At 44.8% G+C, this 26,491-nt stretch overlaps 1 long non-coding RNA gene across 1 annotated transcript; it reads left to right on the top strand.

Annotated features, from left to right (window-relative positions):
• The first annotated feature begins 1,962 nt into the window (after positions 1 to 1,962).
• Positions 1,963 to 5,512, top strand: LOC308407608. Its single transcript, XR_013973697.1, has 3 exons — positions 1,963 to 2,024; positions 2,252 to 2,445; positions 4,501 to 5,512. It is a non-coding gene; the product is annotated as an uncharacterized lncRNA (long non-coding RNA).
• The last annotated feature ends 20,979 nt before the right edge of the window (positions 5,513 to 26,491 follow it).

The following is a 26,491-nucleotide window of genomic DNA, read 5'->3' as shown; positions in this document are numbered from 1 at the left end:
TGTGTGTGTGTGTGTGTGTGTGTGTGTGTGTGGAGGAGGTATTCTAACCAGAAGCTTGGGAGCTCAGCTAGCTCGGTTGGACGGCTCCGCTCTGTTAGCATATCTGGTGTTACTGAGAGAGGATGTGCGCAGCCTGGTGAGAGCTTAACCCGAGGAGAGAGAAGCAGGTTTATGACTGAACGTTCACTTTAACTTCAGCTCACCAGTGTCTCAGTCTAAAGAGCATCAATCAATCCATCCACCCATCCATCCCTCCATCCATCCATGTATCCATCCATCCACCCATCCATCCCTCCATCCATCCAGGTATCAATCCATCCATCCAGGTATCAATCCATCCACCCATCCATCCATCCATCCATCCATCCATCCATCCATGTATCCAATCATCCACCCATCCATCCCTCCATCCATCCAGGTATCAATCCATCCACCCATCCATCCATCCATCCATCCATGTATCCATCCATGTATCCATTCATCCACCCATCCATCCATCCATGTATCCATCCATCCCTCCATCCATCCATGTATCCATCCATCCCTCCATCCATCCATGTATCAATCCATCCACCCATCCATGTACAGTATCCATCCATCCATCCATCCATGTATCCATCCATCCACCCATCCATCCATCCATGTATCCATCCATCCATCCATGCATCCATCCATGTATCCGTCCATCCATCCATCCATGCATCCATCCATGTATCCATCCATGTATCCATCCATCCATCCATCCATCCATCCATCCATGCATCCATGTATCCATCCATCCATCCATGCATCCATCCATGTATCCGTCCATCCATCCATCCATCCATGCATCCATCCATCCATGTATCCATCCATGTATCCGTCCATCCATCCATCCATCCATGCATCCATGTATCCATCCATCCATCCATGCATCCATCCATGTATCCATCCATCCATGCATCCATCCATGTATCCATCCATCCATCCATGCATCCATCCATGTATCCGTCCATCCATCCATCATCCATGTATCCATCCATCCATGCATCCATCCATGTATCCATCCATCCATGCATCCATCCATGTATCCGTCCATCCATCCATCCATCCATCCATCCATGCATGCATCCATGTATCCGTCCATCCATCCATCCATCCATCCATGCATGCATCCATGTATCCATCCATCCATCCATGTATCCATCCATGTATCCGTCCATCCATCCATCCATCCATCCATGCATGCATCCATGTATCCGTCCATCCATCCATCCATCCATCCATGTATCCATCCATCCATCCATGTATCCGTCCATCCATCCATCCATCCATCCATCCATGCATGCATCCATGTATCCGTCCATCCATCCATCCATCCATCCATGCATGCATCCATCCATCCATCCATCCATCCATCCATGCATCCATGTATCCATCCATCCATCCATGCATCCATCCATGTATCCGTCCATCCATCCATCATCCATGCATCCATCCAGCCATCCATCTGTAACATATGTGTTAAATACTTGTGAATTTCACCCAAAACACATTTGTTTTGGATTAAATATGTCATTTTTGCATCTCAATCTCCTACCTGTGTGATCTGAGTCTGTCTCCGTTCGTGTGTGTGTGTGCGCTGCGTGGTGACGTAGGCGCGTGCATGTGTGGCGGTCACAGCTCCTTTCAGCATGGCCGGAGGTAAGTCACTGCCACGTTGCTATCAGCTAATTAAAGTTTGTTCCAATCCCAAGCTGCAATGTGAATACAGCCGAACCGCCGCGTTTTTGTTTGTTATTAAGAGACTCATTCGGGATACGTTTTGTGGAGGGCGGAGTTCACTAATATACGCTTATAATGAGTTTTAGCCGAGAACGCAGCTGAAATGCTAGCATGGCAAGTTAGCCTGATCGCTAGAGGCTTGTGAGCGTACTCGCGGCAGTCTTTTTTTAACAGCATGCACTCTTTTTTTCCTTCCTCAGGAGAGGTGTACTGGCAGTCGCGTGACACACACAGATCAGACACATATTTCTGTGTTGCAGGTATGGAGATGTTCTCATGTTTTGTATGTAGCCCTGGCTATATAAGTAGCTCATTATTTAAATTTGTTCATTAATATTGATAGTTAATTGCAAATGTTTAATGTGTTCAAGAATGTATACAAATGCCTGCAAAGTATGTGATGTGTGTCAGTTAAATGTACAACCTTTTTATTTGTATTTTGAGGTTTATGTCATTATTTTTGATATGGTATTGATATGTACTACAGCTCCAGTGAACCCTGAAGTAGTCTCAGGTAGAGGGGTGGGAGTAAGTGGGGAGCCGTGTGCACTCTGCAGGAAGCGAGAGAGACGAGAGCTGAACAGTGTCGAGTGAACGCAGAGTTCATAGAAGGGCGACCGACGTATTTTCGGGTTGACGGATAGTTAACTGGAGTCGAGAACTGTTGTACCCTACTGTGAGGTAAATGTGAATTTTGTCTGACACTTGAACCCAATGTTATTGTGTAAAACGGGCTAACTGCTAACCGCGATTAGCCACTAGCACAACTGCTAACATAGCCGCTATCGTAGCCTAGCATATTCGCTAAACTCTTTGGTCGTGTCCAAATTCATGGGCTGCATCCTCCTGAGGCCGCATTTGTAGACCGATTACGTCACAGCAACGCACCGAAGGCTGTCCCAATTCGTCGACTCCTTCAAATGCGGCCGACAAATGCGTCCTTCATTTCCCCGAATTTGAAGGATGGGTCGGGTGTGTCCTTCGTGGCCCACCATATCCCAGAATTCATAGCGCGGCCCAGCCAAACTCCAGTTTCCAGCAATGGCGGCCGCTACTAAGTTTTAAAATTACTCTTACTAATGTTTCTGGGTCACAAAATAAACTTTGAACATATTTTCAGGCGAGAAAGTAGCTGTGTAAACATCAAATATCTGCTTGGTTTATCAAGATATCGCATATTTGCAAAAGTGCTTCGACGTTTTCGGAGACGTCTGCTACCCACCAGCTCGATAGCTAGCCGGGAGCTCGAGGGTTACTGATGCGGCCGAGAACGGCACAACTCCCGGCACATCATTTTCAGATCATCGCGGACTTTCGCTACTCGGGTTAAACGTAATATATAATTCACTTAGACAACCTACAGATGTTATTGTTGGGCTTTTTTCAGTGTTTTGTTTGTTCGTGAGTAAATCGGTTTGGCTGAGATTAAAGTTATTAGATTAGATTAGATAAAATAAAACTTTATTAATCCCCCGGGTTGGTTCCTCCTTGGTTTTTACACAGCTGACTAAACGTCAAACAGAAACCTGATTAAACATAAGTATGAGACAGTCGAGAATTTACACCAGTGTCTGGTTATATTTTAGATAGCAAGGAGCAGACGGCTGAGTTTATTAAACTCCACCGAGACAGCGGTGACGCTAATCAGAAGGCTAGACCGTCCAATTTCACGGCGGTTTACTTCTGGCCTACCCGACCTTCTGAGGACCCGGCCCACGTAGACCGCGAAGGCCGGGTCCTAGGGAAGATGCAGCCCATGAATTTGGACACGACCTTTGTCACTACCCGATCCGTACCGGAAACCCGATCGGTACCCCGCATGCACAAATCTTACGTCACTTCCTCTCTTTGCCAACATTGCGACATTCAATATATTTGAATGATACGGTTAGCGCCCAGTTAGCTCCTAGCATTTCTCAACAGCCCTGCCTCCTTTTCGACTGCCCGGGACATTTAAACAATGGATAATCCGTATACAAAGAAATTCATGCTTTTCTCCTCAACAGAGAGCGTCCCCTGACTGAACAACAGCGCCGTAAAATAAGAAGAATGGCGCCTAATTACAGAGTTAATAATACAGATTTTGTAATATCTCACGTGTAGATTCATCAGCCAGATTAAGTGTTTACTGACAATTGACAGTGATAGCGCACATCATCATCACTATTCCAACAATCCTCTCCTCACAGACAAGCATAAACACACTCGACTATCACTAAATCAGATTTAACACACGTTTGTAATGACGATAATTCAGTTTATAATAGGGTTTATTCGCTCAGTCAGCAGGTGGCGGTATCCTCGTACATTGGGAGTAAACTGCCATTAAACGAACAGAAGAAGAAGAAAACATCTGCACATGCGCAGTACGGATCGGGTAGACCCGATTTGTACGGTCAGACTTTGCACATGCGCAGTAAGGATCGAGAGTCCTGATCTGTCACTATCTTTTTATTTTTCGTTTTTGTCTACATTATATTGAAATGTTTCATTATTGCAAACATTTTAAGAGATACTTGTTATTCTTAACATCTTAACAGATACTCTGACCCGTAACTATCGTAAAACGCTACGACCGGAAGTAGAAACCTTTCACGCATGCGGGGTACGGATCAGGTTTCCGGTACGGATCGGGTAGAGACACTCTTGTTCTGCTCTGTTTTTATTTATTAAGCTAATGCTAAGATTGAATGTTATCGCATGTGAACTGGCATTTAGCGGGGTTGTGTGATTCAGTAGGAGGAGACGGACGTCTTGCTGGCGTGTCAGAGAGGTCCCGTCTGCTGGTGTGCTGAAGTTATGTGTTCACGTGGGAGCACGTGGAAAGGACGACTGTGAGTGCTGCTGCCGCGGCCTGCTGGTAGCCGTGACCCAGTTTCCCCGCTATCCCCGTGAACTGCCTGGAGGTGTGAGTACTGTTGTTTGCACGTGCTTTTTATTTTTACTGCTTGGCAACAAGTGAAGCGACCATATTGTTTTAGGTCCCAACGCACCCGAGCCACGACTCAGGCCTGCAACGAGGGGTTTGCTAGCAGAAAGACTGTAGCACTTGAGGTGTGTGTGTGTTGGTGAGAGTGCGTGTGGGCCCACAATATTATTTGATTATTTTGTTTCTGTTGAGGTAGACACCTTACCATTGTTTAACAAACTTTATTGATTTTACTTATTTTCTTTTGTGTTGTTAATTAAGCATTCACTAAAGTGGAGTTAACTTTATAAATAACCTGCTTGTGTGTGATTTATTTCCATATAGCGTAGTTTTATTGCATATATTATACCATAAGCATTAAAAAGGGAGTATCAATAGGAAAGTAACAACAGGAAGCCAGGGCCCCTCTCAATAGAACGTGGGACGGGTGTTACATGGAGATGCAGTCTTTCATTCATTGTTTTTATAAGTACAGTGTTGTATTGCCTGTTAGATGGCGGTTATTAATATAATTGTACTGAAGTATAATGTTTGAACTATAAGCACTAGAATATCGGGTCCTGGTGATTGAATTGTATTTATCTGACTGTTTATTTGTTTTTGAATTATTTTGTTTATTGTTCTTATAAGTTGTTTTTGATTTTTCAGTGACATATTATTTATTTTGTGCTTTTTGTTTTTGAGAGCTTAAGTTAATTTGTTGTATTTGATTCATTATATTATTGTAGTGTTAATGAAGCTGCAGGCACAGCTCCTTTCAGCATGGCCGGAGGAGAGGTGTACTGGCAGTCGCGTGACACACACAGATCAGACATATTTCTGTGTTGCAGATGTGCAGTAAAGAGCCAAAGACCCAGTACTGTCTCCTGCCTCTTACTTTCACGCCAGAACACAACGCAAGAACAACAGGCGTAACACATGAACGGGTTACACATCCATCCATCCATGGATTCATTTTCTTTTGCTTATCCCAGTCCCATAGCATCAAATACTTTGAGGAGTTCCATTCCATGCTGTGGTGTCGGGGCCTTGATATAGTGATGAATGGAAATACTGAGACAGGTAGCTCACACTAAACTAACACTAAATTGGAAAGATTTAGACGCCAGGTACACAGGCCCTCTGAAATGTGTTAGCAGGAAAACGCAGTAATAAATCCCTTTAATGGAAAATCTGTGAGGATTAAATGTAACCTTTCTTAACCTGACCTACTTCTGTAACCACCCACAGTGAAACAGTCTGACTGAGTGTGTCTCAACAACACAGCCACAGAAAACATGATAAGACGTGTGTTTTTTCACAGTGCCAACAGTGGCAGCTGTGGAGGGAGAGGCATTTTATTGATGGCTGCTCGCATGTGTGAAAATAAAGCCCTGAAAGACAATCTCTTTGTGGTGGAAATTTCCTCTAATAAAGAATCCATAGGCTGCTTATTTAGAAACCTGAGATGGAGTCACTGTAGATTTACTTCCCTCCCGCCAATGTAACTAATTAAACTAACATGTCAGAATTAATTTGAGCATTTTGTCCTTTCCTCGGCTCGCTTTTACATCTCTCATTATTTCTTGCTTCTCCTCATGTCTCATTCATCGTCGCTTCTCTCTCTTTCTCTCTGTCTCTTTCTGTCCAGATATAATAGGATGTCACGTTTTTCTCTTCTTCTGCTCGCTCATTATAAAAACATTGGCTGCCCCACTGACTCCAGCCTGTTTGTAAAGCCCTTGTTATTAAATCCCAAACCAGGGAAGGAAATGCATCAGCAGGGCCCACAGCGTCCTCTTCATTACTGCCAAACCTGCCGAGAGGACGGAGGGAAACGAGGAGGGAGGTGAGGAGAGCCGGGATGAATAAACCAACAGGACAGGAACCAAGAAGAGCTGGCTGGCATTGAGAATATGCACACTGATGTTTGTGGACATCCACAGCATCACAGTGAAATGTTCAAGGACCCAAACTGTTCGGTTAAGTTAAACAACTTCCTGTTCTACATTGTTCTCCATGTTTAAAAGCTGAAAGACAGAAGAGTTCCTTGACGTGTGATCCATGAAACTAAAAAGAGCAGGTAGAAATAATTATTCTAGCCATTTACCTCCTTTACTGATGCTGCACCGCTGGAGGCTGAACACTGCCAAGGAGTCATCTTCTGTGGTGGCCATGTCGACTAATGATGGATAATTATTGTGCAGTTAACCCTGAAAACTCCAGTCAGAGATGGTGACACTGTGGAAACTTCTCATGGCTCTCCAGATGTCTCCTTCCAGCTGTCTGGCTTCTTCCCTCAGTACAACCGACCCTTCAGTGTCCTCCAGTATTAACGTCCTAATTATTTCAGTGCATATGCCTCTCTGAGCCCACTCCACAAAGAAAAGATCGTATTGAAAAAGACCAGATAAAATTAATTGATCTCTGAGGGAGTACAGATGGAGCAGAACAGGTACTGGGGTGGCTGTAGCTCAGGTGGCAGAGCAGGTCAGCCACTAATCAGAAGGTCGGTGGTTCGATCCCAGGCTGCATCCTGGCTGCATGCCAAATATCCTTGGGCAAGATACTGACCCCATGTTTGCCTACTGGTGGTGGTCAGAGGGCCCGGTGGCGCCAGTGTCCGGCAGCCTCGCCTCTGTCAGTGCGCCCCAGGGCAGCTGTGGCTACAATGTAGCTGCCATCACCTGTGTGTGAATGGGTGAATGACTGAATGTAGTGTAAAGCGCTTTGGGGGCCCTATGGACTAGAAAAGCGCTATACAAATGCAGGCCATTTACTGCACAGATGTTGAGGCTAAACTCCAAATATGAAGCTATTTCTCAAGATACGCTCTCCGAGTTCAACAAACTGGACAGACTGCAGTTCATCCAGAAAGCTTTTTGAATGGAATAGTAGCTCAATTAATAATAAGCAATAAAATAAATAAAAGTCACGTTAATGAGCAGCTGCATTTTAAAAACTATTGACTGCAGAGAGTTCTGAAAGCTTGGTGGCATTTCCTCCTCCGCAAGCCCTCTCTGCATTTCACAGCACTCGCATCGATCCACTTCATCGTTCCAGTTTCTGGTCTCTTCTTGTTTATAGACAGCAGTTAAAATGTCAATAAAGAAGGAGCACGCAAACTCACAGTGAACAGAATTCAAATTTCTGATTAGATAAACCAAACGTGTAGAAGAAATTCCTTCTGCGGTCATCATGTTTCTACCTCTAAAACTCTGAGGAGCCTTGAAGCATCAGCCACTCCTTAAAAATTCAGCTTATTGGATGAAAATGTTTTACTGGCTCAATTTTGTGCTCTACATTCGCTTATTAAAAAATCATTGCTTGGTGTCTCATCTCTGAGTGTAACTGTCTGCAGTGTTTCTACTCACTGGAGCTGCACGTCAGGACACACAACTGAAACACGTTATCTGCTTTAACTTACCTGAGATGTACCCTGAAATAAAACCTACTGCAGTGAAATTTATTCCATTCGTTCATGTTCCTCAAGACAAATGTTTCCTTTTCAGTCATTGACCTGAACACGATTTTTCATCAGACCACTCTCATATCTACTGATTCATGTTGAGCTGCTCAAAGTTTCTCCAGCTGATGAGATAAAAGTTACAGTTTCCTCGGTTGTCAGTTTGACTCATCGTCTTTGGGGAGTCTGGAAACATGAGCTGTCGTCCCAGTTTAATACATCAAAGTCAGGCTGACTTCAGAGGAGATATGAGACCATTACTGCAAATGAAGACCAACAAAAGGGCTGTTTTTTGTACTTCATGAGATCAAAGATCAGATGGATGGATGGATGGATGGAGTGAGGAATGATATGGATGGATGGATGGATGGATGGATGGATGGATGGATGGATGGATGGATGGATGGAGGGAGGAATGATATGGATGGAGGGAGGGAGGGAGGGAGGGAGGGATGAGATGGATGGATGGATGGATGGATGGATGGATGGATGGATTATATGGATGGATGGATGGATGGATGGATGGAGGAATTATATGGATGGATGGATGGAGGGAGGAATGATATGGATGGATGGATGGATGGATGGAGGGAGGGAGGGATGATATGGATGGATGGATGGATGGATGGACAGGAACAGCTACACTGCATAAACCATGATAAAATCACTCACACAACAAGACCGTCATCAAGAGGATGTGGTGTGATGTTTATCAGCAGATCCAGGAGCTCACATTAGATGTTGAGGAGGAGTCTCCAGCCATGATTCATAAGAACAGTTATTCGTGCTGAAGCTCTTTAACAAACATTACCAGCGTCTCAAGCTTCCTTAAAGTTTATCTCTGGACAGCTGACAGAAAACAAGTCTCACAGGAAATAATTAGAGATGTTAGTGTTCTCTCTTATTAGAAATGTGACTTAGCTGCCACACAGATAAAACATGGATGTTCATATGGATGATGCTTTTATCCAGGCTAGCTAACGGGAGGCTGTGGTTTAGCTGGGGCGTGCAGCTGGGGCGTGCAGCTCGGATCTCAGCTGACCCTTCTCACCCTGGACACAGTCTGTTTGACCTGCTCCCCTCAGGCAGGAGGCTCCGGTCCATTCGCACCAGAACCTCTCGCCATAAGAACAGTTTCTTCCCCTCTGCTGTTGGACTCATGAACAATAACCATATGACTGTTCCCACCACTAACACATGACCCTACGCTGTGTTCACTGCATCATTCCATGTTTGGCACTGATCACCACCTGCACTCATGTATATATCATGTATATATCTATCTACTTAGCACTTTTAATTCTTATTCTCATTTTTATTTTCATGTCTATTTAAGCTTAATTTATAACAGTATTTATAACAGTATGTTTGCACTGAAGCACCGCAGCAATTTCCTAATGTTGTAAACCCGCTCAACATTTGGCAATAAAACCCTTTCTGATTCTGATTCTGATCTGACAATAAAGCTTCTGTTTGTGCAGAAGCTTTGAGGTAAAAGCACAAAAGGTCAGATTAAAGAGAGGAGCATCAAATACTGACAATCCGTTTGAGAGACGCCGTCAAATCATGTGCATGTGCATGCATGGCTTTAAGACTTCATTTGGTCATCTGTTTTGTCCCGTGCACGGGTGCCACATGTGACCCAGTGAACCATGAAGTTTAAGACCAACCTCAGACTAAACTTAACTATCCAAACTTAACCAAGAACCTGTAAAATACTACCAAAGTGAGTCATTGATCCCGTGTGGGACTGTTGTACACACACAAAATATAAATGGACGAAGTGACTCTGCTGCTTAAACCTGCATTTTCCCTAACGTCCAGCAGGGGGCGACTCCTCTGATGTCTGATTGCACAGATTTCTATGAGAAATGGAGAATTCTGCTCAGCTGAACAGCTTCCTGATGGGTTTATAGGTCAGTCACTGGTTTACGGTCTTATGTATAAAACGGTATAATTTCTATTCGTAACCAGGGACATTAAACTGTCAGTGTGACGCAACAGTGAACGTCTCTCAGACCACAGTCAGAGATTACAGCACACGTTAATGGAAAGGGGTTAAAGTTAAGTTTAATTATGTTTAATTACAAACATGCCAGTTGTGAGGAAATCCACTGTTTTACACCTGTGGTCGTGTATGTAGGACAAATACGACACGTATGTGCGCTTGTACTTCTGTAGGCTGAAAAGCATAAGTGGCATCAGGCCGTGCACAGTGATCACAGCTCTGATTGATCCAGAGAAACGTTGATGTGTAGAGCGTTTCTTTAGACTCTCAGCACAGCTGTGGCAGCACTGAAATCCCTGTCAGTCCTCTGATTAATGGATCCATTCAAAAACAAGCCCATGCAAAACTGTGTAAGCTCTAAAACCTGCCAAAGAGCATTTTTACACACCTGTCTTTTGATAAGTGATTCTAGCGAGTGAAGCGTTGTTCCTCCTGTTTGTGACCAGGCAGTGAAACAATCACCAGCATGTGGAAAGAATCAGAGAGAAAGACCATCCTGGCTGCTCGGCTGGTAGGAAAGGTTTGATTTGCTGAAAATCCCTCGGAAGCCCAGACGTCCTGCAGAGCAAGCTCATCCAGCTCGTGAGAGGGTAAGAACGGCGACTGATCGACCGCTAAATCGACAGCTTCACCTTCCAGCTCACAAAGCTGTCTGGTTTACTGCTGATGCTACACCACCTTTCGCCCTCACGCTCCACCTTCCCCTTCATGACCTGCAGCAGATCCTGATGTCCACTAAGTGCACAATGAAGAAGACTGCAGCAGGTCTGTGCTCAGTGTGAATGCAGAACTTCTTCACATGTGATGAGGATGTCAGGGACCTGGGTCTGATCTGAGTCCCACGATCAGAGGCGACTGCAGTCACGGACGCTGCCTCTACAAAGAACTTTCTTGATGTCTGAACTTGTTTAACGTGACCTCAGTCAGCTCACTTCAGCCTGATGACTTCCTGCTTCCCTGAGCAGTTTCCTGTTGGTCAGAGTGTGATTGGTTAAAGTTGGGTTAAACTTGCTGACTGAACTTATTGTTCCCTCATGCTCTCATTTCCATCTTTAACAGTCTTTCTTCCATTTTTCATACTTGGCATCCAAATGTGACAAAAATGAAATTATACATTTCTTCATGAATTAGTGTCACTGAGCTCAGCGACGATATGACGGCATGTCATAAACATCAACATTAGCGCTGACTCGCCGCGACTTTCATGGCTCTTTGCACACAAGATGGAATTTTTGTGATTTTCATGAATATTTTTGTCTCATTGTCAGTTCTGTCGGTTTCGCTGTGATCTGATAATCTGTGTGTTCTTTAGACTCACAACCTTCCACACCATCATTCATGCAAAACCTCCTCCTCCTCATCAGAGGAGAGGGTGGCTTCCCCTCGTCTCTGAGTCTAACCGGTTTCATCGTCAGACTCTCAGTAAATGATGTTTATCAGTCCTGGCAGCAGAGCGAGGAACTGATGCTGCTGGTCGAGCTAAGAGAGAAACCTCCATCTCTGCACAATTAGCTCATGTTTCATTCTGTTTTTTATTTATAATGACTTCATGAAGCCATGCAGAGTTTTACCCTCACAGTGTGAATGTTTTCACAGGCTCTCACAGAACAGGGTGGGTAGAAATTTCTAGTTTCAAGTAAATTTCTCATTGCTTCATCAGCACAGGAGGCAGAAACATCCAGAACCAGAGTTTCTGTCATTTCTCTACGTCTCAGACATCAAACTGCGATATATCCCATCAGACTGATGCTCAGAGCTGCTCACAGACAAATAGTTGTATAGTACACCAACTCGGGCTCTAAATGTGATCTGGCTTCACTCTCTGTGGAGCTTCAGTGTTTCCTGGATGATGTTCACAGGACGAAGGTACTGCACTGTGGGGACGGGAAGGGGTCCTCAGGTTAGACTGGTGGTTTTATGAGCAGACCGTCAGACCCCTCCCACTGCACCTGTCTCATACCTTCATCCATCGTCCTGCTCTGTGTGAACAAAGTTAGCAACAGGTCGCGAGCTTGGCCGACGCTAACTGCCAATCAGCTCAGTGCTGAGGTTGGTGTTGCTACGGTAACCACGTCTGGACCCCCCAAATATCAAGCGCTGAAGCACTAAAGCTTCGAGCCTCTGATGAAAGAGAAAAGATCCGACCGCAAGGACGACACGAACATGGTTTGAACTCTGACCGCAACAAGAGCAACGGAGGCCAGAGCACGAGGAGAGAGAAACGCTGCTACCTGAACACAGAAAACGACCATCAGCAGCGATCGAGAGGACCCAGGGGGAAGCAAGTGAACGTCCTGTGCTCAGTCTCTGGGACGGGAAACATCCCAGAGAGGCGTGGGAGGGATTTTGAGCTCTGAAGCAGACGAGCAGAGACTCCTCAGCTCTCCTCTGACGGTTACATAAAGCACCACTGCCACTGTGAGCAGCTTGGGGGTGTCTCATTTATGGAAGCTCCAGTGTGGCTTTTTGACCCCGACCTTGACCCTGACCCTGAGCCTGATGCCACATCATTTGGATTCTCTACAGAGGGGCTGTCAATAGTCTTTTCTTAAGTTCAGATGTTAAAGCGTCTCTGAGCTCTTAGCATTTGGAGTCCGGGGTAAAATCGGCGAGCTCTGCTGAGACTGTGATTTTTAAAAGAGGCACATTTGCTGACTTGTTGACTTCTTCCTGCTGCTTCCTCAGCGTCTTTGGGATTATTTGAATCTTTTCGAGCATTTCAGAGGTAAATAATTGAGCAGAGGTAAATTCTTCATACAGGCTTTGCTTTTAAACACTTGTGAAGGTTTTTCACGCCAGCAGTCCTCACAGCAGGCACGAACGTGCATTCAGACTCTCACAAGCACGTAATGAAAAGAAGGATCTAATCTGCGACATGCAGCACGCGTTTGGAGAGAACACGAGAACAGTTTACCACGAGTACTGAACAACCTGTACGTCGCTGCTCCTGATCCTGATTGGTTAACCCGTGGACCACTCTGGTTTCAGCGTGTCACAGTGAGGACGCCGGCAGGTTTAAACTCTTTCTTAGAGATGCTCCCGGGGGTAGTAGAGAGCACCTCAGATGTTTTTGCTTCATAGAATAGAATAGAATTCAACTTTATTGTCATTGCACATGCACAGGTACAGGGCAACGAAATGCAGTTTGCATCCATCCAGAAGTGCTTTAGTGATATAGATATATTACAATAAATATTAGCAATAATATAGATATGTAAATATATTACAGAAATGGGTCTATTATGGTATGTTATAATGTACACGGTATGAAGTATGTTGTGAATATTCTATAACTATAGGTATGTACAGGCTGTAGTGAATACAAGCTATGTACAGGATATGAACAGGATATAAATATGAAAAACTATACAGAATATGAAATAAATAACTTTACATGGTTATTGTATAACCTTTTATACCCCGTCTAAGTGCTGAAATCTGCTGCTGACCACATTTCAAAGCTTCCTCCACACAGCGGCACTGATGCGGGCAGCAGCTACTTCGCCCACAGAGTCGCCTCGAAAGCCTCGGTTCAAAGCCATTAGTGCTGCTGCCGCCCCCCCTCTCATTTACCTCCAACCCTCCTGTTTCACTCACAGATGAAGGTGAGTCGGAGCGGCCAAACAAAATAACTTACCGTCTCATTTGTCCTCCTTGCTCCTCACACCCAGCGTCTTTTTATTCATCATGTCGAGAACAGCCCCTTTCCTCATTTCCTCTTTTCCAATCTGTGCCTCAGGGCAGGAAATAAATAAGAGCTGCATGCAGCCTCGGCTGAATGACCTGTTTCATGTTTTATTGGTCTGTTCAGACACAGGCTGTGCTGGAAGTGTTGGGGAAAAAAATCACCTTTCTATTCTTTTTTCAGTCACTATTAAAACGGTTTGTACCTCAAGAATATCTTCCTTCCACTGAGTCCATTTCTGTTGAAGCTTCAGTGAACAGTAGAGGATCAGAAGGTCCTGGACCAGGTCTCTGCTGGGTTTGATCCTCTTTCCTCAGGATGTGACTGTCACATACTGTTGCTCTGCTGCGGACAGTTTTTAGGCTTCACACGTCTTCTTGTGTCCAGCTTCCTGTGATCTTTAAGCCTCGCTGCACACAGATACAGCTCAGAGGTCTTTGTAGGTGCAAAATCACTATTTTGTGTCTGAGATTGTCTGATTGTTGAATCGGTGCTGCATAAATAAAACTGCTGCAGCATATTAAAAAGATCTCTGTCTCTTCTGTGGTGATGAAAACGTTATTATTATGGGATGGTATTTATAAAGCATTTCAACCAGTCCTGCTGATCACTTAAAGAGCTTCAGGCTCCATGCTTCATATTCCTAACCTATAAACTAAAAGGACCCGAGCTCTGTGAAATGTCACCTGCAATGAAAAAGCTGCTCACTCGATAGAAAATGGCCTTGCTGTTGGTAGAAGTGGGGACGATGTCACGTGTTGATCATTAATGCCGACAGGGGAACGCTGCAGAGAGGTGCAGGTAGAAGCCCATTAACTGCTCTGTGTGGATCCACCGTGCACCAGAACAGGCACCACCTTTAAATGTAAAGAGAGCGAACAAACAGTACGATGATGATGTTGGGAGGAAGTTCGAGACGCAGACGAGTTTTCAGAAACAAGTTGGTTACGGGTCACACAGTCGCCAGCAGAACCTCCTCGGCTGTGTCCCAACAAAGACTGGCAGGTTTCCCTGCAGCTATTATTCAATCGTATTTACTCGTCATCAGCGCTGTAACTTGGCACTATTTTATCAACCGATTCACACTATAACCAGGGTTTGCCTCTTATCTGTATTTAATTGGAGAATATGTATTTCAGGAGCAGGACCAAACACGCTCCTTCCGTCTGTCATAGGTTCCCCCAGTTCTTCAACTTCTCCACTTCTATCGTAAATATGTAAAAATTGTGTATGTTTCTGTTCTGTGTCTTGTGGGGAGATTGTGGCTCAAGAGTTGGGAGTTTGTCTTGTAATTGGAAGGTTGCCGGTTCGAGCCCCGGCTTGGACAGTGTCGGTCGTTGTGTCCTTGGGCAAGACACTTCACCCGTTGCCTACTGGTGGTGGTCAGAGGGCCCGGTGGTGCCAGTGTCCGGCAGCCTCGCCTCTGTCAGTGCGCCCCAGGTGGCTGTGGCTACAATGTAGCTGCCATCACCAGTGTGTGCATGTGTGTGTGAATGGGTGGATGACTGGTTGTGTAAAGCACTTTGGGGTCCTTAGGGACTAGAAAAGCACTATACAAATACAGGCCATTTACCATTGTGTACTGTTTGCTTGTATATGTGTCTTTCAGGCTGCTGTTACACCCAAATTTCCCCTTTCTTTATTATCAGGTGTGTTTCCAGAGTCACTAAAAACTGCTGTAATAACAGCTCAATTACTTCTTAAAACAGAATAATTGCTACGATGCCTTCCAGTCAGGTTTTAGACAGAACCACAGCACTGAAACCGCTCTGACCAAAGTGTTTAATGACATATGTCTGAATACAGACAGTAGAAAAATGTCAGTCCTAGTTTTACTGGATCTCAGTGCAGCATTCGATACAGTTGACCACAACATATTACTCAAACGACTGGAGAACTGGACAGGTCTTTCAGGAACTGTACTAAACTGGTTCAAAACATACGTAGAAAACAGGAAATACTTTGTATCAATAGGTAACTTCACATCTGAGCAGACAAGTATCACATGTGGAGTTCCCCAAGGTTCCATCTTGGGACCCCCTCTGTTTAACATCTACATGCTCCCACTGGCACAGATTATAAACAACAACAAAATAAACTATCACAGCTATGCAGATGACACACAAATATATATCACAATGTCACCAGGAGACCGAGGCCCTGTACAGGCTCTTGGTAAATGCATTGAGGAAATTAATGACTGGTTGTGCCACAATTTCCTCCAGCTAAACAAAAACAAAACTGAGGTAATAGTCTTTGGCGCCAAAGAAAAACGATTACAGGTCACCAGAGAACTTCAATCTATACATCTAAAAACCACAAACCAGGCGAGAAATTTGGGTGTAGTGATGGATGCAGACCTAAACTTAGAAAAACACATTAAGACAATAACAAAGTCAGCTTACTATCACCTCAAGAATATTTCAAGGATAAAAGATCTGATGTCTCAACAGGACCTGGAAAAACTAGTCCATGCATTCATCTTTAGCAGGCTTGATTACTGTAACAGCATCTTTACAGGTCTACCTAAAAAATCAGTCAGACAACTACAGCTCATTCAGAACTCTGCTGCTCGAGTCCTCACTAAGACCAAAAAAGTGGACCACATCAGTCCAGCTCTGAGGTCTTTACACTGGCTGCCTGTCCGTCAGAGGATAGACTTTAAAGTCCTGATGCTGGTCTATAAAGCTCTGAATGGTTTAGGACCAAAATACATCAATGACCTCCTGACCCAGTATGAACCATCCAGATCCCTCAGGTCATCTGGATCCGGTCTTTTATCAGTTCCCAGAGTCAGAACCAGACACGGAGAAGCTGCATTCAGCTTTTATGCTCCTTATATCTGGAACAAACTCCCAGAAAGCCTCAGATCAGTTGAAACACTCAGTTTATTTAAATCCAGGTTGAAGACTCACCTGTTCTCAGCTGCATTTGAATAAAGCACCAAATCCACACTTTTAAGCTTAAATTTCAAAACTTACATTTAACTACTGATTTTATCTACTGTTCTGATTTTATCTGTTTTGATTTTATATACTGTTTTGTTTGTTGTTAGTTAGTTAGTTTGTTTGCTTGTTTTAATCAATTTTAAATCATGCTTTTTATTTGTTTTTGTTTCTAATGTCTCTGTAAAGCACTTTGAATCACCTTGTTGTTGAATTGTGCTATACAAATAAACTTGCCTTGCCTTGCCTTGCCTTGTGGGACAATTAAAGGATTATTCTGTCTTCTATCTAATAACGAGCGCTCATAGTAATGGTGGATGGTTTGGTCAGAGGTACGTGAGGGTGAGAAGTTGCAGGAAGTGTGTATATGTCAGCTGCTGCCACTGTTTGTATTCATTCCTGCATTATGTGTTGTGTTGTGTGGCTGCGCACATCCATGCTGATTACAATGATCCTGATTTGCAGCCTGAAGCGTTCTGGTGTCACGCTGTGTGAGAGATGCTGATGAGAGTGATTCCTGACGGAGTTCAGCTGGGCCGTATTATCCCGCTCTGTCACCAGGCTGTGTTCCTGCCGCTCCGTCTTTCTGTCGCTACGTCTTAATCTCTTCTGTTTGCTTTCTGGACTCTAACAAGTGTCATTTGTCACACGGCATACCCTCCTTAGTTAAATTCAATCTGCCAGCACCTCTTCCTCACAAACACACCAAACAGGTGATCTGTCTTCCCTCAGTGTTTGTGGCTCTGAAAGTGACGACACATGAGAGGACGATGAAGAAGGAAAGAGATAAGGCTGGATGGGAGACAAAAGTGCTGAGAAAGAGGATGAAGAGCCAAACGTGGCCGAGAGGAAGGCACTCGAGGACAGAAATGTTCAGCAACATTTTTTTGTCTTTAAATAACACACAAACAGACGGGTCAATGGGAAAGTCATGTGTGTAAATAATTTAACAGCACTGCATTCTTAAAACAAAGGTTAACCCACACACACACACACACACACACACACACACACACACACACACACACACACACACACACACACACACATGTTGCCTGTGTGTGTCTCAGGTTTTTGTCACTTTCAGCAGGTTTCTCTCTCTGTGCTGCTCTGCAAATCAGGCACATCTGCATCAACCTGCTTTCTAATGCAATAACCTTTGTATATCTACACAGTGTATAGGCAGATTTGTACATGCAGGTTTGTGTATGCAGGTTTGTATATGCAGGTTTGTACATGCAGGTTTGTATATGCAGGTTTGTATATGCATGCATCCATGGTAGAGAGAGTAGCAGGTTTGTACGTGCAGGTTTGTACATGCCGGTTTGTACATGCAGGTTTGTATATGCAGGTTTGTATATGTATGCATGCCTGTTAGACAGAGTAGCAGGTTTGTACATGCAAGTTTGTACATGCAAGTTTGTGCATGCAGGTTTGTATATGCAGGTTTGTACATGCAGGTTTGTATATGCAGGTTCGTATATGCAGGTCTGTACATGCAGGTTTGTGCATGCAGGTTTGTACATGCCGGTTTGTATATGCAGGTTCGTATATGCAGGTCTGTACATGCAGGTTTGTATATGCAGGTTTGTACATGCAGGTTTGTATATGCAGGTTCGTATATGCAGGTCTGTACATGCAGGTTTGTATATGCAGGTTTGTACATGCAGGTTTGTATATGCAGGTTCGTATATGCAGGTCTGTACATGCCGGTTTGTACATGCAGGTTTGTATATGCAGGTTTGTATATGTATGCATGCCTGTTAGACAGAGTAGCAGGTTTGTACATGCAAGTTTGTACATGCAGGTTTGTATATGCAGGTTTGTACATGCAGGTTCGTATATGCAGGTATGTACATGCAGGTTCGTACATGCAGGTTTATATATGCATGCATCCCTGTTAGACAGAGTAGCAGATTTGTACATGCAGGTTTGTACATGCAGGTTTGTACATGCAGGTTTGTACATGCAGGTTTGTACATGCAGGTTTGTACATGCAGGTTTGTACATGCAGGTTTGTACATGCAGGTTTGTATATGCATGCATCCCTGTTAGACAGAGTAGCAGGTTTGTACATGCAGGTTTATACATGCATGTTTGTATATACAGGTTTGTATATGTATGCATCCCTGTTAGACAGAGTAGCAGGTTTTTACATGCAGGTTCGTATATGCAGGTTTGTACATGCAGGTTTGTACATGCAGGTTTGTACATGCAGGTTTGTACATGCAGGTCTGTACATGCAGGTTTGTACATGCAGGTCTGTACATGCAGGTTTGTACATGCAGGTTCGTATATGCAGGTTTGTACATGCAGGTCTGTACATGCAGGTTTGTACATGCAGGTTTATATATGCATGCATCCCTGTTAGACAGAGTAGAAGGTTTGAAAGTACAGAGACAGAAAGATCCTAACTACAGTTTCAAATATAGCAAAGAGATGACTGATCACCTCCTGAAGAGGTCGACAGCCTTGCAGCAGTCGATGGTTATTTTATTAGTGTCCTTTTTATTTTTACCTTTCACCAAGCTTTGCTCTCAGACCTCTCAGGCCAATGTGTTTTTTTCTTTATTAACCGGTGATGAAAACAACCATGAAAAACATTCTGTGGGGTCGCAGCCTTAGTCTGTGCTGCTGGCAGGATGTGGATCCAAATGCAGGATTAGGAGACAAAAGCTGTCTTTATTTCTTTGCCTGACAATAAAGTTGAGAAAGCACACGCAGAACTGGGCCGGAAAAACCAAACCATGAAAGAACCTCACACTTGCGCAGGTGAGCAAAACCTGCCAAAGTAAAACAAGAGGTTAGTACTAAAAGAAGAGCTAACACAGTGACATAAGAGGAAACAGGACGGGTAACCTGAAGCTCCTGCAGTCACCATAAAGATAATTCCAGCACTGTCAACGTCCAAAGCCAGGACCTCCATCGCTGCTCATGGCTACTTCGTGGTACCTGCATATAAGCGCAATAGCACCAACATGCATAAACGGCTAAAAATCTGCTGCTCTGGCCAACATGTGCGACTTTACAGGCTGATGAATGCAGCCGTTCAGCGCTGCGAAAACAAAGCTGTCACACAGCAGGAGCGCCTGCTTACACACTGCTGCCGCTTCATGAGCAGCAATCTCTCTCCAGCTCCGTGGAGGAGGCGTCTTTGTTGCCTTCAGTCTCATCTTTGGGGTTTTGTTTGATAAGCTGTCAAACTCCTTTATCGGGCTGGAGCAGCAGCGGGCGTCTCTATTCACGAGTTTTTCACGAGTAATGACAGGAAGAGACGAATATGCTGGCTTGAGCGTCACTACATCCTCTGCAAATCTGTGCCGACCACACTGACCTGAGCAGCTCTGTTTTTTCATGTCTCACTGTTTAAAGCTGGGATTTGCATCCGTGTGACGGAGGAGGGTGTGACCTTCTCCACCCATCGGTCACATTGATATCTCCACACCTCATACGTTTGATCGTGTTCGAAATGGTATATATTATATATATATAATGGTATACAATAGTAATGTTGGTCAGAACACCGCTGGCTGTCACAGGCTTCCTGTCTGTGTGCAGTCTGAAAGCATCCACAGCAGATTTTCTTTTTCCAACTGTGACTGTGCTGAAAACATTTCTGACTCAGCCATGTCCTTGAATCTCTTCCACATGTAAACTGATTTATTCGTCACACACCACCTTTGAGCCAACAGCTGGCAGAGCACATCTGCTCAGTGATGGTTCGGTCACACTGGAGTAAAAGTGGGACACTAGCCTCGCTGCACCTAGCAAACCTCAGTAGTGATTTTCTTGCATTTAGCAAGTAGTTGACTAGTCACCCAGAGGTTTAGCATGCAATGCCCTCAACATCTGGGCAAACACACCGGGCTCAGGCTAGCCGGTGGGACGCAGCCTGTCTCCGAACCATCACGGCCCGGCTGTGACATTCTGCAGGTAAACTGCAGTCTGTTCTGTTTCCAGAGGTCTGATGGACTATTCATTTTATTACAGATTATTGGCATATTAAAACAGATTATCACAGACTGCATGTCATTGTTTCCTTTGTAGACTTTTGTTTCATTTTGTAGCTACATTTATTACCACCTGAGTCACCCGTAACACAGGTAACCCTCAGATGTAGCAAACGCACCCTTGTGGGCCAATCAGATGTTGTTTTTTATTTCCACTGTTTTCAGTTTCAGAGGTGAGAGAAGCTTGACTGACATCTTGGTGACACTTGGTGAGATGCCACACACTGAATCTGAAGACTTTATTAATCGCTGAGGAAATTCTGTAAATACAAAGTAAAAGACAAAAGAGCAACTGAAACATGATCGCCTTTGTGATGTCACGCTGATGTCCTGCTGCGTGATGGCGACGATCACGTGACCCGAGTTTAATCTGCACCTGTGGAGCCGGCTGTAACAGACTGGTAAATGCGATAAATCAGGAAGCTCTCAGTGTGTGCACTTTGTGCCCCAGAGAGAAAAGAGAGACTTCCTGTCATGCGCTGGTTAAAGCCTCAGCTCTAAAACCTCGGAGCCGGTGGAGTCATTAGGCTGAATGTGTGTTTAATTTGTTCCTCTGAGTAGGTTTGGCCTGAGAGCTGAAGCTGGATGCGTCCTGGTAATGGCTCTAATTGGCTCTTTGAGGCCGCTGCCACACTCAGACGGCGAATGCCGGAAAACACGAGCAGAGCATCACAAACACAGCACTCTGACTCCAACGGGCACTTTTCAGCCATCGTTATCTCGCAAAGCAGCAGATCAACACGTCTGCGCCTCGCTGCAGTCTTAGGTTTCTTTTTTAAGCTCTCGCCGCTTGCTCATTTTAGAAGGAGACGCTGACATTTAGCAGCAAAGTGCTTTTGGCTGCAATTGTGTCAGGATCTCGTTTGAGATAACTTTATCTTTTCCTGCGCTGATGTTGACGGTCGCAGACGCGATGAAGCCAAACGCCGACGTGGAGGATCTGCGAGGTGGCCGAGGTGGAGCTCCGGGTCGTCTGGTGCGACCAAACACAGAGCTCATCAGACAATGGAGAGAGGAGTTACGAGAAAACCAGGATGTATGAGGTTTAGCCGGGTTTCCACAAATCCAGCTGACGGAAACAGGGATAAAAGCGCTCTCCTGTCCTTCAGCTTTTCTCTCAGTGAGGCTGATTTTGACCATAAACCAGCATCATTGTGCTGATGTGCGCTGATTGGTTGCTGACGTCCTGTCCTTGATGGCACCTGTTTCCAAATGATAGCTCCAGCTGGTGTTAGGAGTGTGCTCAAAGAAAGGTGCTGCCTGCTTCATGCCCCAAATCAAAATGGGGGGTGCCATAAAGCGGCTCCAGGTGCCGTGAGATTCCTAAGACGCAAATTTATTTTAGCGTAACAGAAAGCCGACATCTCAAACTCAAACTGATTTATTCGTCACACACCACCTTTGAGCCAACAGCTGGCAGAGCACATCTGCTCAGTGATGGTTCGGTCACACTGGAGTAAAAGTGGGAGACTAGCCTCACTGAACCTAGCAAACCTCAGTAGTGATTTTCTTGCATTTAGCAAGTAGTTGACTAGTCACCCAGAGGTTTAGCATGCAATGCCCTCAACATCTGGGCAAACACACCGGGCTCAGGCTAGCCGGTGGGACGCAGCCTTCCAACCCTTCTATCAAAATTATGATAAAGAAGAAGGCCCTGACTCACTTCTCCCCAGGGTCCACGGTTCATTCTGGTCTAGAGCGCCCTCTACGGGACAGGAGGTGGCCAGAGGCGGCGAGGTCTCTGTTATAAAATGTTTAAAATGCGTGACAGAGTTCAGGATCAAGGTGTGAGGTAGCGGAGCAGCAGACCTCACGCTCCCGCTGAGGGTTAGCGTTGGAGCAGGACTCGGACTTAGAAGATGCTGCAATAAAACAACATCGATCCACAGCGTTTCCAGACATGGTGGCACTCTGAAACCTCCTGTGTCCCATCATCTCACTATCACTGCAAGCAGAGCCACGCCCGTTCCCATAACCACTTAAAGCTGCCGTTTGATTCGTGGATATCTCACTGACACCACCGCTTGCTCCCAGCTCGTGGCTTTTAGGGTGAGCCATACTTAAACCTAAATCTCATCAGGTACTTTTCAGTACCTAAACCTTTATACGTAGGTAGCGTTTGACAAACAGGTGTGAGAATGACAGGCTAGCATTAGCTAGCAGGTTTGATCCTGGTTGCTGTCCTAAGCTAATGGACGCGGCGTCCATGTTTGGATGGGTCTGACCTCAGATCAGTCTTAAAGGAGCTTTGGTCCAGAAGAGACGGGGGCTGTTTCTCCATCGTGGTCACGCGTGGCTTCTCCTCCATGTGATGGAGCCTGTGGACGTCACGCCCAGCCGCTCGCAGCTTCTGGAAGCATTCCTGAGCCCGTGCACTAATTTCTCACAGAGCGGCGTTTGAAGGTTATCGTCCTCGTCCCTGCGCTGATGATGTCACGGTGTGTAGATGACGCCATGTTCACAGTGAGGATTCAGTTTCTGCAGGTTGGTGAAGCTCTGCCTGATCATGTGACCCAGCGCTGACAGGTCACCTGATAAATCTTCCTCCAGCTGTTTCTCTTCTCAGTTTTCAGCGTTTTGTCAACCCGTCCCAACTTTTACACACATGTTGCCGCCATCAAAGTCAAACTTTATTGAAATGGTTCATTTTCTCCTTTAAATGTTGTCTCCGGTGTGGGATTTTAAATCTTTGAATTTAGTTTTTACTTTTCCCTCGGCATGTTTCACAATCGACTCTAGATGATTTCTCACACATTGCTATCATGTGACTGACTCTACAGTTTCTGTTTGTATGTTTACTGTTTGCTCTTGTAGCGCCTTCATAGCCACACACACACACACACACACATCCATTGTCTTTGTGAAACACTCGTGGGTCAGCGCTCAGGTGCTTTTATAACAACCTGAAGCCCTTCAGTCGTGGCGTGCATGCTCGCTGTGGAGCGCGAATAGAAAAGAATGAAGGATACGGGGTTCATGTGAGTGGGAAGATGAGTTATGACAGAGAGCGAGTGAAGGAGGATACGTGTAGGACGGGAGCACAACGAAGGATTAGAGAGAGCAAAGGTAAACAGAGGTGTGCAGGTACAGGGTGGAGGAGAGGGACCCGGGTGGAGGAGGATTCAGAGGATCTGCTGCAGGTCTTTAGCGACGTTTAAATGAAGTCGCATCAGACGATGAGGCTATAAATAATTCCAAGGTCCGCTTCTCTTTACGTCACCGTACCGAGCCATCGGCCTGTTTTCCTCTTCAAAAGGGACTATTTTCAGAGGCAGGTGAACTCACATTAGTCGCTCGGTTTGAAGCTGCGTTTAGGTGACGTTTATCCTGCCTGTAGGAGCCAAAGGAGTTGTTCCTTTTTGGATTAAGAGGGTTGATTTAAATGCACACACGGTGCGCGGGTGTGGGGCGTGACTCATGGGTGTGATAGGTGATAAATGTGGATGCACTCACCTGTTCACCGCACCTGATGTTGATGAGCAGAAAGGTAGGATGAGCATGAGGGGAAACCTTCTGTTGAGCGCAGCTTGAGTCATTTTGATGCACTTTTTGTCTGCAACTCGAGTTTAGATTAGTGCACTAACCAGATGTTAGTGTAATGTTTGTGTGTTGCATTCATGTTTGTTTGTGCAGTCTGTGCATTTGCATCACGTTTCATCCATGTACTGATTTTGTATAGTGGACAGTACAACGTGGAATTAAAGGAGCAAATACTACAGAAGTGCATCTCATGTCTTTATTGTGGCGCGTCATCTGTGTCCTCGTGTTTAGCCTGCTGCGGCCGTTGGCTGGAGGAGCTGCAATACTGCCATAGAAAATAACAGTAAACACATTAAAGTTAAATAAAAGAGAGGATCCAGGTCAGTCCTCAGATATAAAACATATTTCTGGATTTTCATTAAACACAGAATTCAATGCCATCAGTGTCCAGCACACCTGACATGGCGAGCGAGCGGCGAGCTGCTGTTTCTTCATCTGTTGTGCCTCGGATAGACGGGCATTTACCTCCTGACAGGTTTGTAGAAAAGGTCATGCTTTATGTCTCACTAACAGGAAAAGGTCGGGCTGTAGTTTGTGAAAGACGGGCAGTCGAGTTAGTGAAATTTCAGATTTCTAACATTTAGAGAGATGCAGAAATCGTCTGTGAGGATAAAGATGAACCTTCGTTATTCACAGCGATGACTGAGAGCACGGCAAGACGTCGACGTTGGCTTCGGTGTCAGCACACATGATCGTGGAGCATAATGAGATCTTAATGTCTGCACATGTTTGACTGCAGACTGCAGTGCTGAAACAGCGCTCCTCAGTCAAATCAGCCTGGGTTTAAGGAGGAATCACATGTTTTAAACATGCTCTGACAGATCTGTGGAGAAACTCTGCTGCACTCCTGTTTCAGCTCATTGAGGTCTGCAGCATTCGTTCATGCACAGCTCTCTGAGCTCTGCACTTCGGACCGTCGCAGCCGTTCAGTTGGAGATTTGCTGCTGCGCTTGGATCGTTGTCCTGCTGATGAGCGAGTTTGGTCCAGGCTGTGGGACAGACGGCCTCACACTGACTCCAGCACACAGTGGCATACAGAGGAGTCCACGGTCCGCCGAGCGGCAGCTCGTGTGAGGTGTTTGGGTTCCTCCGTTGTTCAGATGCAGCTTTACAAACCTAAGCCGTGCTCCTGCAGCACTTCCAAACATTACTGTAGATTATAAAGGAATGTATGAAATGTGTAACGTGAACTGTCATGTAGTGTGTAAAACTACTTTTACAGTGGAACCTGTGTATTAGGAAAAGGCAGGAATATCCCGGAATATCTGCTTCTGTTCTATGGGAAGCAGGGAAAGCTGTGATGAGAGGTAAAATAATTTCTTTCTCATCACACAAAAAGAAAGAAGAAAACAAAAATATTCAGGAATTAGAAAAAAACATCAAATCACTAGAAGAAGCCTACGCGTCCCACCAAGATCAGGAAACATTGAACAAAATATGCAAAACAAAACTAGAATTAAATGAAACTATTAATAAAAAAACACAATTCCTTATACAAAGACTTCGCTTACAGAATTTTGAACACAGTAACAAATCAGGTCGATTTCTAGCTAACCAGCTAAAAATAAATAAAGAAAAAATAACTATATGTGCTGCTAAAGATTTATCGGGGAACACAATATATGATCCTGGAAGAATAAACAACATTTTTAGGGATTTCTATGAAACTTTATACTCACCACAAATAAACCCATCTAAAAATGAAATTGATCTGTTTCTTGACAACGTAACTCTTCCAAAATTACTAGACAGTCAAGCAATGGAACTGGATTCGCTACTGACGCCAAGTGAACTCCAGGAAGCCCTGATAAGTATGCCCAATAATAAGGCTCCAGGTCCAGACGGCTTCCCTGCAGAATTCTACAAAGAATTCTGGACAATTTTGGCACCAATATTCCACGGCATGTTGCAGGAAATCGAGGAAAAGGGCAGACTACCACCAAATATGAATTCTGCCAACATTAGTCTCCTGCTAAAACCAGGCAAAGACCCTTTATTTCCCTCAAGCTATCGTCCAATTTCTCTTTTAAATGTAGACCTTAAAATAATCTGCAAAGCTCTCTCAAAGAGATTAGAGAAAATGACCCCCCTCTTAATTCATCCTGACCAAACTGGTTTCATAAAAGGTCGGCACTCCTCAACAAACACTCGTAGATTACTTAATT

Source organism: Rhamphochromis sp. 'chilingali' (assembly GCF_963969265.1).
Source record: "Rhamphochromis sp. 'chilingali' genome assembly, chromosome: 12".
NCBI lineage: Eukaryota > Metazoa > Chordata > Actinopteri > Cichliformes > Cichlidae > Rhamphochromis > Rhamphochromis sp. 'chilingali'.
Note: the sequence above shows the minus strand (reverse complement) of the source record. Positions and strands in the feature narration are given on the sequence as shown.